The following is a 14,318-nucleotide window of genomic DNA, read 5'->3' as shown; positions in this document are numbered from 1 at the left end:
GCCTCTGCTCCATAGCCTGTCGTACGCCTCCTCTCCGGCCTCTTTTCCACAATCGCTGCCGACGTGAAGCTCTAATATCCTCCGGCAAGTTTTTAATGAGCGATCCGGAGGGATCAAGCACATGTTGGAAAATAGAGCTTATGTCAATATGTCAATTATTTTTTAGGTTAGCATTTTTTTTTAGCATTTTTTGTGCATATTTATCAAGGGTGCCAATAATTCTGGAGTCCACTGTATTACTGTTATGTAAATGAAAGTAGTCAAAATTGAGATGTGGATCCACAGGTCAATCTTACATATAAGTCACGCTTTCCAAAAAAAAGAAAAAAAAACTTGTGCAAAGCATGCACTCATGTTTCCTTGCTCAAGCATTCTGCAGGAGCCTCCTAGCTTCTCACTCCTAGCTCCTCCATTTAACGGGTTGGAATGTTCTTGAAGATGGTGGACCTTGATCGTTTTCTGGGTCAGGCAAGGACTGAGGACACAATGGGTGCACCCCAATATTTTTCACTCCTCACCTCCTTTCCTCTTTAATGTTACGACCTGGTCTAGGGTGAGACTGTAACAGGCTGAATGATAAGGAAAATGGGTCGGGAAACGTACTGAAAACCAATCAGTAACTCTGGTCCCTATTTGCCTATCGAAATCTAACTGAATGCTGGCTAGTCTTTGAAGGTTATTGGGCATGGGGTGGCTTTGAACACTGAACTTCAGACAGTTAACTGATAGTCGGAAACTAGAAGCCTGAATAGTGAACCCCCTACTGAGCGTTATGTCTCCACCCAGAGTAGCAGTAGAAACAATAAAGGAAAAATAACAAAGCAAAATATCAAACGTATGTCCCAATGGAAGGTTTTTTAGTCCAGCTGGGAACACACTAACTAACCGGAGCATGATATGGTGAGTAGAGGGCAAAACAGGAGTTGAGGTCAAAACAAGCATACGGTCAAACATAAAATCCAATCGAGAATCAGATTGAAGAGCTGGGGTCGTAACAGTAATTACAAAATGGTGGATCTGCAAAACCTGCGTCAATCTGTTTCCTTTTAGGTGTCATTTGGACATATTTATTCGATACATGGCTAAGCATAACTATGTGCCTATTCATGTAGGATCTGTGTTGGAAATTATTACCCATTATTAGCCTGCTGGCTAAAGCACTGAAAGCTAAGTAGTTAGCTAAAGCAAGTGAACTGTAAAAAGGTTTGTATGGTAGGCTTAGCACAAAGATGAAGCTGCCAGTGCAACTGGGGTTATGACTAACACTTGTTCAGAAACCGCAATTACTATGATAACAGACATTATCACTAGTCTAACATTTCAATGGCCACTTGACTAGCTACAAGCTAGTTAGCAAGGAAAATGCTTTTGCTAAAACGTGTGACATTTCCGCAGTATGAATTGAGACAAATTTAAAATGGCTTTATCCATCCATCCATCCATCCATCCATTATCTATACCTGCTTATCCTGAGCAGGGTCGTGGGGGGTGCTGGAGCGTGCATTGGGCGAGAGGCAGGAATACACCATGGACAATCTATCGCAGGCACGCACACCCAAGCCGAGATTCGAACCCATGACCTTCTTGCTGTTTGGCGACAGTACTACCCACTGCACCACCGTGCCACCCAACATGGCTTTATCATCTAGGCAAATTCAACTTGCGAGATGATAAAGCCAGCTTCAGAAAGAAAGCTGCATACAAGGCTACTAAGTTAACTAACGTACCAGTACATGTACATAAACATGCATGAAACTATGTGCCAAAGTACACAATCATTTGATTGCCTTGTATCCAATGATGTATTTAATGATGGTTTATGACACATAAAGGCACATTGTGTATTATGAAGTGCTTATGGGAAGTGCTTCAAGGAACCATAGCATTTGTGACAAATGGATTAACAGGTTTTTTTGATTAGTCGTGTGTTAAAATGCTTCCTTAGTGCAGGTATAAGAGCTTTCAGTATCTAGTCTTGATATTAGGCTTTTGATTGCCTTTGGTTATTGCCATTTGTCATGAGAACCAGAGTTGTGCCATTGAAAGTCAAGGAAGCCTTTATGAGGCTGAAAAATAAGACAAAAAACAGTCAGATATATATGCCTGTTTGGAATATCATTAAGTACAAGGGCACTGGTGTAGTAAGTAATTGAAAAGGAAGCCCTCTACAGGCAATAGCTGAAGAATGATGAAAACACCAAACACCTGCCCAACAGATCAGAAACACATCAGAATTCAGGCGTGGATGTGTCCATGGCTACAGTCTGCAGAAGACTTCACGAACAGAACTACAGAGGTTACACTGCAAGATGCAACCGGTAGTTAGCCACAAAAACAAATGGCCAGGTAACAGCTGGCTAAGAAGTACATAGCCTGTAGAGTTATGGAAAATGGTCTTTTGGACAGATAAGACCAAGATTAACTTGTATCAGAGTAATGGCTAGAGCAAAGTGTTGAGGCCAAAAGGAACTTCCCAGGATAAAAAAACACCCCTCTTATTTCTGAAACATGGAGGTGGGAGTGTTATGGTTTGGGTATCTATGGCTTCCACAGGCACTGGCTATCTTATCTTCATTGAAGATGTAACTTTTGATAGCAGCAGAGTGAATTGTGATGTACACAGAAGCATATTATCTGCTCAAGTTCAAGCAAATGCTTCCAAACTCATTGGGCGACACTTCATTCTACAACAAGACAATGATCCAAAACATGCTGCTACTAAAGCAGCAAAGGAGTTTTCAAAGCCAAAAACTGTTCTTGACTGGCCAAGTTGATCACCTGATCTGAATTCAATTGAACATGTGCTTCATATATTACGATAAATATAGTGTAGGTTTAGTGGTCTGTCCCAATGTGGCATGTATTGCACTGTAAGTAGGCACTGAATTAGGGCTGTTTCACTGCATGCATCCTAGCATGCTCACTAAATGGAGCCAGTTTGCCCTGGCTTAATGGCGCCTACTATTTCAAAATGATAAAATGATACCTACAACATTATGGCCAGTGGATCATTTTTTAAAATATAAACATGGTAAGGAAAAATAGTTCTCCCCACCATTGTTTTTGGCTCCTATTCTCCCCAAGGTGGTTGGGCAGCTTGTCTTACATTTTAGAAATCTGGGATTAACAAAAAGATTAGTGGGACTTTTTTCCATAATGTGGTCAAATTTGTCACAGTGCAAGAAAGTGAAGCTCTGTCACGTCCTCCTGCACTTCACAGTGTAAGCTCAGCCCATATTGGCAGCTCTATGTAGACTGCATGCTCGTTGTGTCTGTACCGCGGAAAGATCTGTCCCTCAGTTCCATGGTCAAGTACTTTGGCGATATGCCAGCATCTGTTCTCCACAAATGTTTGGAGGGAATATTAGCTTTGTACTTGTTTTGTACTGTTTCAGGAGACTTTTAGACGCAAACCTATACCTGTGTCTAAATATACACTACATTTCCAAAAGTATGTGGACGCTCCTTCTAATTAGTGGTTTTGGCTATTTCAGCCACACCCATTGCTAACAAGTGCATAAAATGAAGCATACAGGCATGCAATCTCAGTTGACAAACACTGGAAGTTGAATGTGTCATAGAATGTGCCGTAATTTTTAACTCTGCTGAGGTCACTCCACTGGCTACCGGTTGCTGCCAGGATCAGGTTCAAAGTCCTGACGCTCGCCTACACTTCTTGGCTATGAATAACTATACAAAATGAGTATTGTACCTTATCGAACCTGTGTTTTGTAGTTGTTCCAATGACCTTGATATGCACTTTTGTATGTCGCTTTGGATAAAAGCATCTGCTAAATAAATGTAATGTACTGAAGAGCTCAGTGATTTACAATGTGGCAATTTCATTGGATACCACCTTTCCAACAAATCAGTTTATTAAATTTTTGCCCTGCTAAAGCTGCCTCAGTCAACTGTGAGTGCTGTTATTGTGAAGCTGAAACTTACAGGAGCAACAACAGCTCGGTCGTGAAGTGGTAGGCTACACAAGCTGAAAGAACGGGACCACCAAGTGCTGAAGCGTGTAGTACGTAAAAATTATCTGCCCTTCTTTTGCAACACTCACTACAGAGTTCTAAACTACCTCTGGACACAACATTAGCAAAATAACTGTTCATCAAGAGTTTCATGAAATGGGTTTCCATGGCCGAGCAATCATATACAAGCCTAAGATCACCATGCGCAATGCCAAGTGTCAGCTGGAGTGGTGTAAAGCACACTGCCATTGCACTCTGGAGCAATGGAAATGCATTCTCTGGAGTGATGAATCACATTTCACTACCTGGCAGTCTGACAGACGAATCTGGGTTTGGCGGAATGTGTAGTGCCAACTGCACAGACCTGAATAAATGGTAAATGGACTGCATTTATATAGCACTTTTATCCAAAGCGCTTTACAATTGATGCCTCTCATTCACCAGAGCAGTTAGGGGTTAGGGGTTAGGTGTCTTGCTCAAGGACACTTTGACACGCCCAGGGCGGGGTTTGAACCGGCAACCCTCCGACTGCCAGACAATCGGTCTTACCTCCTGAGCTATGTCGCCCCTGTACTAACTGTAAAGTTTGGTGGAGGTGGAATAATGGTCTGGGGCTGTTTTTCATGGTTTGGGCTTAGCCCCTTAGTTCTAGTGAAGGGAAATCTTAATGCTACAGCATACAATGACTTTCTAGAGAATTGTGCACTTCCAACTTTGTGGCAACAGTTTGGGGAAGGCCCTTTCCTGTTTCAGTATGACAGTGCCCCGTGGACAAAGCATGGTCCATAAAGAAATTGTTTGCTGAGTTTGGTGGGGAAGAACTTGACTGGTCTGCACAGTCAAGCACCCCATCAAACATCTTGGATGAATTAGAAGGCCGACTGTGAGCCAGGCGTTATGCCCAACATCAGTGTCCAACCTCACTAATGCTCTTGTGACTGAATGGAAATGAATCCTTGAATCCATGTTCCTAAATCTACTGGAAAGCCTTCCCAGAAGAGAGGAGGCTGTTACAGCAGCAAAAACGGGTCCAATACTCCGTATTGATGTCCATGGTTTTGGAATGAGATGTTCAACAAGTACATATGGGTGTGATATTCAGGAAATGTAGTATATGTAAATGTGCGTGTCTGCCAGACAATCAATATGCATACATGAAGTGAGCTGCCAGTCAGTAACTTTCCCTGGATTGTGTCAGAGAAAGACAGAGTGTCTTTTCAGTGAGATATTAATATATGCTGTCAGATCAGTTTTACACATGGAAAGCAGGTCAAGTGACATGTGAGAATGCTGATTAGAGTCACTGGGACTGTGATACACTAGAAACAGTGTCAGTTTGTAAAGCAGTTTGCTGAATTTCACACAACATTTTACTGCATATATCCAACATTTTTTCTGTGTAATGCAATTCAGTCATTGCATCAGATGAGTACATTTCATGTGCAACGGGCACAGGTGCCTAATTGACTACAGAATTCACTCTTGCATGATGAGACTGGGTTATGCAAGTTCACTGAAGCATTCACCAAAAGCTTCTGTTTAAGATTCAGCAGAGCTGGCGGTCTGCCTTTGGAGATGTCAGGTATGCTGTCCTTACTGTGGGAGCTGGCCGATTGTATAAGCTTGCCAGTTTAGACTAATCTTCTCTGGGGAGCCTCATTTGAAGTTCTGATCCTTGAATATTTCTGCAATGCAGTGTGAATCCAGGAGTGAGGGTAACTGAATTCACTATGAATACCAATGAGCTACTCCACCCCACACTGTTAGAATACAGTGTCCAGCTCTTCTCCACCTAATCAGAATCCAACCACATATTCTACTTTGTCTAGGCAGAAAGCAGATTCATTATCTAGTCCACCCATTCAGAATACAGATTCCAACTCTATTTCACCCAGTCACCATGCAGCCTCAAATTCTACTCCATTGCAACGGAATACAGACTTTATGGGTACCATATTTATGGCTCATTGCTTTCGGTTTTTACTGACTTTTACAAAAAAATACCTGGATTTTTTAAAAAGGAGCGGATTGGTTTAAACCGCTTTTAACCCAGATTTAATGTTTCCATGCATCAAAAAAGTTCTTCCAGTTTGTGTGAAATTGTAAAAATTGTCCTCTTGTGGCGAAATTAGGTATGCAGGTCAGCTCAGAACAAGCTTCCAGAAATATAAAGTGGAGAGAAAATGATGAGAAAACACAAACAAGCTTCTGATTATGTGATGGAAAGCAGTAAGTTATCAATGTTCGGAATTAAAATCTAAATTTCCCCCTGATTTTTGCAGCATTATTTTATGATACAATTTTCAACCAGATTTTTTCTTTAGGCTATTTTTTCAACCACCTTTCACATGTTTTTAATATTAAAAATAAACACAGATGCATTCCCAGATTTAAAAAATAAATTTAAAAAAACTGAAAACAATGGGGCTCATTCACCAACCACTTACGCAGTTTTCACGAAGATTCTGACATTCACCAATGTTTTCTTATTTGGGATTTGTTCTTAGGTAAGAATAGAATCTACGCACACTCAAGAGCACACTTACGCACATTTGAGTGCTGGCGTTTGTGCAAAATAATTGGTTATTGCGTTTTCTTCAATTCTGCAGTTGTATAATATTATAAGATTTAAATTACAATAATATTTTTATCATTAATATTTTTAAATAATTATTTTCATTATTTTACAAAGCATTATGGTCTTTTAAAATAAATAAACACTACACTAACACTTCAATTCACATCAGTTATGTTAATTGGGAACCATGCCATCCAATAATCAGTAACTGATCACGCTATTTATAGGCCCAAAGTAGGCCTATTTATGCACCCTAGGTCTACTCGCACAATGGTATATTTAGTGCTGCTGCAAGATGTTGCAGATTGTGCCCTGAGGAGGGAATGCATTTTCCAGGACCATGTAGATCTATTTGCAGAGAGTGAGAAATACTTCTTGGGACACTTTAGGCTAGCAAGAGCTGTCCTCATGGAGCTTTGCAATAGTTTGGAGCCAGCACTGCGGAGCCATACCAGACGGTCTAACCCTGTACCACCACACGTGCAGGTACTCTCCACCTTGGGCTTTTTAGCCACTGGGACATTTCAGAGGGAGCTAGGAGATAGGGTGGGCATATCACAGGCATCCATCAGCCGTGCTCGCACACGAGTCATGGATGGAATAAATCAACTGGCCACACAATACATAAAATTCCCCTATACAGCAGAAGAACAGGTCCCAGTCAAGAGAGGATTCCATTCTATTGCTGGTCTACCCAATACTATCGCTGCAATAGACTGCACGCACGTGCGCATTAGGGCACCCTCTCCAGATCCGTTCCCATATCTCAACCGCAAGCAATACCACTCCATAAATGGGCAACTCATCTGTGACTCCCAGAACCGCCTTCTGAATGAGTGCTCCCGCTTCCCAGGAGGTGCTCATGACACCTACATTTTACAAAACAATTCTGTGGGTGTGCGTCTCTAACAAGGAGCTGCTGGAGACACATGGCTCATTGGTACGCTGTAATATGTCACTGAGATTGCTGAAACCACTTGAAGAGACGACAAGGCAAAAGAGTTCAAACTGAGGCTTTACTTGAGAAAATGAAAATGAAAAAAAGGCAGGGTTTAAATACTCTAACTAATGAGGGTAACAAGTCCCAGAACGAGGCACAGGTGTGGCACAGGCTTCTTCGCTGGTACACTCCCTAGGATGAACTGCACTCTGCTGCCACCTGTCTCCTGGGATGCCTCATGACATATGCATCTTTGAGTAATTATAAATTCCAGCAACAGTGGCCTTCTATTCCTATAATGACTTGTTTATTAGGAGATCGAGGATATGCCCTGGCCCCCTGGTTAATGACACCACTCACCCACCCTCAGACTCACCAGGAGGTGTCCTTCAATCAGAAGTACGCACGTACTCGCTCCACCATCGAGCGCACCATTAGCATCTTAAAAGGACGCTGGATGTATTTGGACACAGCAGGTGGCAAGCTGCTTTACAAACCGGAGAAGGTGTGTATAAAGAGAACAGCTGAGAAATTGTGTTTTATTCTTGCAAAAACATTCGAGAGCCTATAGACTACCTCAGCCAAATTCTATTATAATTTTTTGCATTTTATAATCTTTGGGCATCTTTTCATCGTTTTAGATTTGTAGGATAATCATGGCCTGCTGTGTCTTGCACAACATCGCCATGAAACGTGGTGTACCACTTCCCCTTCAGCCACCACAACAACAAGAGGATGTGCGTCCTGACCACTCCTGGGCCCGGACAACAGACTTGCTGTCCAAGTTTGACAGCAATTAATTGCTCATTTGTAAATAAAGGCTTTAAAATTAATTTTACTTTTACAGTGTGATTATTTATAGTTTACAATTAATCTCAAGAAAAAAACTCATCACTTTAAAAAAATCAAACAGGTTTCAGTGCATATCTTAATTTTTTTTATTTTGTATTAATTTCTTTAAGTGTCTTGGAGATTGTGGCCAGTGTTGAGGCTATCTGTGTAAGTGTTTGGGCCATTCTCTCTTGGTTGTGCAGGACTGCATCTGAGATCAGATGTGGGGCAGTTGAATGGGATTTGGGTGCACGCATGGAAGTACTGCTACAGGAAGGTACTGGCTGCAAGGTGCCAGGTTCCGCCTCAGAGGGTGGTTGCCTCAGCGGGAGTTCATCTGTAAATCAAACCATTGTAATTATGCAATGTTTGGTCTATACTGCAAAAGCAAATGTTTCAATTTTGAATACAAACTAAGCACTTAGGTAACACTTTTTAAATGCCAAAACAGAAAAAGGCCTTCACTCCCAAAATTTATTTGAAACTTTCAGAGTGCTGGACCAAAAAGTGTAAATCAATAAAGTTGAAAAAAAGGGCTGCACTTTGCATAATTTGATTTTATTTTTTGTCAGAACGTCTAGCACAGACGTGTTTCGGCGCAGTGCCTTCTTCAGTGTTCTTATTTACAAAGTGTTCATTCAAGATTTAAATACCCACACCCATAGACACACCTCATGATCAACCAATGATAATTCATCAAGTGTCATTCAAGGCAATGATTATCTCCACCCATAATGCCAATCTCATAATTGAACAATTATGTTGACACATACTTGACAGGCTATCACATAATAACATCAACACAGATTGCTGAAATATCAACATCATCAGATGGACAAGAAACAGGTTAGATTTATAAAAATAAAAATAAAAAACGATAGATTTATAAAAAAACAGGTAAGAGACAGGTCCTCATTCATACCATTAGGTGCGACCGCATTTAAAGTGAAGATATACCAGGCCTCCCTCTTCAAAAGGTGGTTCTCATGATCTCCGCCTCTGGGATACTGATTAACAACCCCATGAACCTCAATGGGTTGGCTGCATGCCTGCAGCATTAAAATTCTAGTTTTGAGTTGTCGTTTTGTTTTCCCTACGTAACATAAACCACAAGGACACATCAACAGATACACCACGAATGTAGATAAACATGTTACTCTGCCCTTTACCTTAAATGATTTATTGGTATTAGGCTGTATAAAACATTTTTCTGTGAGCATGTTGTTACAAGTCACACAATTGAAACATTTAAAATTACCCTCCGGTATTTTGAAAGGAAAGGGTGATGGTGTAAGGGCTGGGGAATAAGAGCGTGGAGTGCTTCAGCGGCAGGTGTGATGCTGTGACGTTTTATTCCGATTAGCTAGCTACATACGATCTCACCATTTAAAAGTCCAAGGTCCAAAAATGTTGTGTGCTGCGTTCAACTGTACTAACCGCTATTCTAAGGATTCTTCTCTCCAGTTCTTTTGGTTAGTACATTTGAGACATTTTCCGATAAACAAGGTTCTATGTCAAAACACGATTTCTGACCAGTTTGGGGTTTCAGTTGATTCTCATAAAGTCTCATCTTTTATAATTTGTATATGTTGTTGGTGAAATCAGATTTGTAAGCAGTTTTGAAGCTTCTTTAAGAAGACAAGCTAGCGGGATTTGCTTAGCTAGGGGGAGCGAGCTTACTGTCTTGCTATCGACCTATCTGTCTATCTACCTACCTTGCTAGCTAGCTATCTCGTGATACATCTGTCTAGCTATCTAGAGTTCTGTTATCTTTCTGTCTATATAACTAGCTAGCTAGTTAGCTAATGATCTATTTTATCTATTTTTTATGTAAATTTCGTAACACTAAACATATCTTGCACAATTAACTTTTTTGAAATGTTATGACAGTACGGTTATGTGGTTGCAAGGCCACGCTTGTTGTCCAGACGTGGGCGTGTCTAATTACCATGTAAGGTAGTCGAGGTGGATTTTCCTGTAGTCATGGACTCGTCTTTCGCTCCACTCCGCTTGCGTTGGTTACAACGAGCACTAACCATAGCAAATCAGTGGGTGACGTCATGAAGCACTTCGTCCATATTTTTATACGGTCTATGGTACAAATTCACACAAGGATAGCCATAATCCATAACCGTTTCTTACAGGGTCACTTCGCATTTCTCACTCTCACAATAAAACGCTTTGCAAAAAGAAATGATATCTCATAAAAAACACGTTTTCAACGTACAAAAATGCCAAGTTACTCACACATACAAGACATACACCGTCTATAACTATAAATTCATTCAGACTGCCAAAATCCAGGCCTGCCATTAAAAGTATTGATATCAAAATGACGCCAAGTCAATATAGGCTATCTTGCCTCACCAAAATTAAATAAGATGTATTCCAAAGCAATGCTACCCAATATTTCCTCAATTCTTTCAAGTCACCTGGCCCTGTGTTTTGTAATCTTACCATTTTACATTTTAATCTTACCATGCAAACTTTGTGTCAGATCAAAGCGTCAAATATTTCCAATTGCCTCATGGAACACATTGAAAGTCATGTAGAAAACTGCTGGTGAGTAACTACAGGAAGCATATTTCTCCAGAAAACATGTTTATACTTGCTTCTGAACTGAATTTGAGCAAATGTACAAGTGATTGTGTATTTGCTACATACAATAAATACTGCATGTAAAATACATATTGTACATACATGCATACAGAACTTCTTTATCCCCATGGGGACATTTCCCTCGCAGCATGTTACATTCATATTTACGAACAGACATTTATACCAAGAAACATACAATCATTCATGCAACAGAAAGGCTGGGCAGCGAAATACATATTAATACAAACTGGACATATAGACGCCTATTCAGTCAATCTTGACTGTGAGAAAGCCATCCACACATATGTTTGGCCTGTCCATGTACTGCATGCTTATACACACAGGGCCAAGTGACTTGAAAGAATTGAGGAAATATTGGGTAGCATTGCTTTGGAATACATCTTATTTAATTTTGGTGAGGCAAGATAGCCTAGCCTATATTGTTTGTAGTACCATAACTTGGTGTCATTTTGATATCAATACTTTTAATGGCAGGCCTGGATTTTGGCAGTCTGAATGAATGAGTAAAAGACGGTGTAGCCTATGTCTTGTATGTGTGAGTAACTTGGCATTTTTGTACATTGAAAACGTGTTTTTTACAAGATTAAAATGTAATTCCATGAATGTGTATTCATATAATTTGGACCCATACATCACAATAGTCTTAACTATTCTTCTAATTAATTATATTTATTATTATCTTAGTGCGTATATTCTGAAAGGTACAGTGTTAGCGTTGCTCGGTCCTGTAACATGGGTCTCGACAGAATATAACAAATAGCATGTCTTTAATGCAGCGGACAACCACCAATGTATATTGATAATAACCCAAAACGCGCTTAACCACAAACAAGAGCGCTAACATCTTAACGTGTTCTGCACATCAAACACAACAGTTTAAAACCAAAATAATACAAAATGCCTGAAAACAGCTTGTTAACAAGGCACGAAAAATTCTGATACAATTAGGCTACCATATAGCACATAATAGACTATGGCAATTAACATAGCAGGTAACACATGTTAGTTCACAAAACTAACTATTCATTCCACAAGTGTTAACATATTATATATATATATATATATATATATATATATATATATATATATATATATATATATATATATAGGTTATATATATATACACATACAGTATGTTTAGAAGAAGATTTACCAACCTTGTGCCCTTATCAACCAGGCGCTATACCATTGAGAACTTAAAATAAACCGTACATTTTATAAACCATTTTTACATAGCTCAGAAGAAGCACGAAACCGTCCAGACCCACGGTGCACCGTAGCATTACATATACAGTCAGGGATCAGCAAGTAGCGATTATGTTCCAGGGATCAGCCATATCCTAAAAGTGTCATGAGTAAAACTTGGCTAACTATATAGCTAGCTAGCTATGGCATGTCCTCACCTCTGTACCGTTGTTGTCCTCCGTGTGTCCATCTGTATCGGTCGTTGTAGTGTCCATATGTCCATACATCTGCATCGGTGGTTGTAGCTGTGTGTCATTAGCTCCTACTCATGCTTGCAGGATAGCATCCGTAAGCGGGTTGTAGCTGTGTGTCCGTAGCTCCTACTCATGCGTGCAGGATAGCATCCGTACGCGCTAAGTGGTTAACTAAAGTAGGCGAAACGCAAACATGTTAGCGTAGGCGATAAAGCTGTGCTTAAAAATCTCGTGCCATTGGAAGTGCGCCCTACTCATAGACCATGACCACCTGCGCATGCGTCCTACAGCGTTCCACGAAACATCCCTACATGGAGTGACCACAATGGAGTGACCACAAAAAAAGTTGAATTTCAAAAAGTTTTGAATATTTCAAAAATCTGAATACAAGCAACAATGTCTGGAACTAGCCGGTCATTTTGGTGTAAAAAGTTTGACTGTACTGCAAAAACTGTAGAACTAGTAGAAAAATTGGGCGGAAAGTGCAGATAATAAGAAATATGAAAGATACCAAGAGTGGGCTTGCCGGAAACCAAGATGATAATGCAAGATGAAAAATGCATTCAGTGCCATGAAAAAATATTTGTCCCTTTCCTGATTTCCTGTTATTGCATATATATCACAATGAATGGTTTCAGATCTTTAGACAAAATGTAAATGTAATATTAGACAAAGGGAAACTGAGAAAACATATAACACATTTTTAATGTGTTACATGTTTTCTCATAAAATACATTTCATTTATTTTATCAAAAAAAAGGTATCAAACAACCACATCAGCCGTGTGAAAAAAGTAATTGCCCCCTCAATCCAATTAACCAAATTTAATTGATTAAATTCAGCTGATTGAACACGGCCAGGACTGATGACAGACAGCCCTGTTGAATCTAAACCTCACTCATATTGAACCGTATATTGAAAAATGTTGTTGAAATGTATCAGTCTGGAAATTTAGTTACAAAGCCATTTCTAGGGCTCTGGGACTCCATCAAACCAAAGTCCACCAAACCACATTTGCAAAAAAGCACTTGAATGATCCCCAAACCTTTTGGGAAAATGTTCTATAGACAGAGGAGTCAAAAGTGGAACTTTCTTAATGACACAGGTCCCATTATGTCTGGCGTAAAGCAAATAAAATATTTGACAGTAAGAACATCATACCAGCAGTCAAACACGGTGGTGTGATGGTGTGGGAGTTCTTTGCTGCCTTGGGACCTGGACCATTATTGAATGAACAATGAATTCTGCAAGTCTATATATGAATGGCTGAAAAGAAACAAAATTAAAGTTTTGGAGTGGCTTAGTCAAAGTCCTGACTTGAACCCAATAGAGATACTGTGGCAAGACCTGAAACAAGCCGTTCATGCTCAAAAATCCATCAATTTGTTTGAATTAAAGCAGCTCTGCAAAGAAGAGTGGGCTAAAATTCCTTCACAGCAATGTGAAAGACTGATATCAAATTATAGGAAGCTTCTGATTGTAGTTATAGCTGCTAAAGGTGGTTCAACCAGTTAGGTTTAATTGATTTAATTAGCGGTATTAATGTGATGAGAAGCGCTTTGTCGTTTGAATGCATAACACGCAATTCCTTGCGCCCACTCCCACCAGCATTTTTTTTTTTTTTTTTGCCTCAGATATCACATCAAACCATTTTTTTTTTTTTACTTCATCAGTTGTGCACCCTTCTCCGGATACAGCGTTCACTGAACGGGTAATTGCATCCCATGCATCTTTTTTGTGTTATTTTATATCCACTACTGACACTACTAAATATGACAGGTTGTTTGCTGTCCACTTCCTGCAGCAATACCTCCACTTCAGAACTACTGAAGTTTTTCTTACGTTTGGAGTCCGGTCCGTCTTTAGATTTTTGTTTGGGCATTATTGACTTCGCTCTCAACTTTTCTTTTCAATTTGTGTGTGTGATTTCTGTGTGT

At 40.0% G+C, this 14,318-nt stretch overlaps 1 protein-coding gene and 1 long non-coding RNA gene across 2 annotated transcripts in view; one reads left to right on the top strand and one right to left on the bottom strand.

Annotated features, from left to right (window-relative positions):
- The window catches only part of LOC135233773 (uncharacterized), a 392,830-nt gene that overhangs the window by 156,329 nt on the left and 222,183 nt on the right, over window positions 1-14,318 (bottom strand). The window lies entirely within an intron of this gene.
- LOC135233683 (retinoic acid receptor RXR-alpha-A-like) overlaps window positions 1-14,318 on the top strand; it is a 58,893-nt gene that overhangs the window by 21,678 nt on the left and 22,897 nt on the right. The window lies entirely within an intron of this gene.

This window comes from Anguilla rostrata, chromosome 10 (genome assembly GCF_018555375.3).
Source record: "Anguilla rostrata isolate EN2019 chromosome 10, ASM1855537v3, whole genome shotgun sequence".
NCBI classification, from domain to species: Eukaryota; Metazoa; Chordata; class Actinopteri; order Anguilliformes; family Anguillidae; genus Anguilla; species Anguilla rostrata.
Note: the sequence above shows the minus strand (reverse complement) of the source record. Positions and strands in the feature narration are given on the sequence as shown.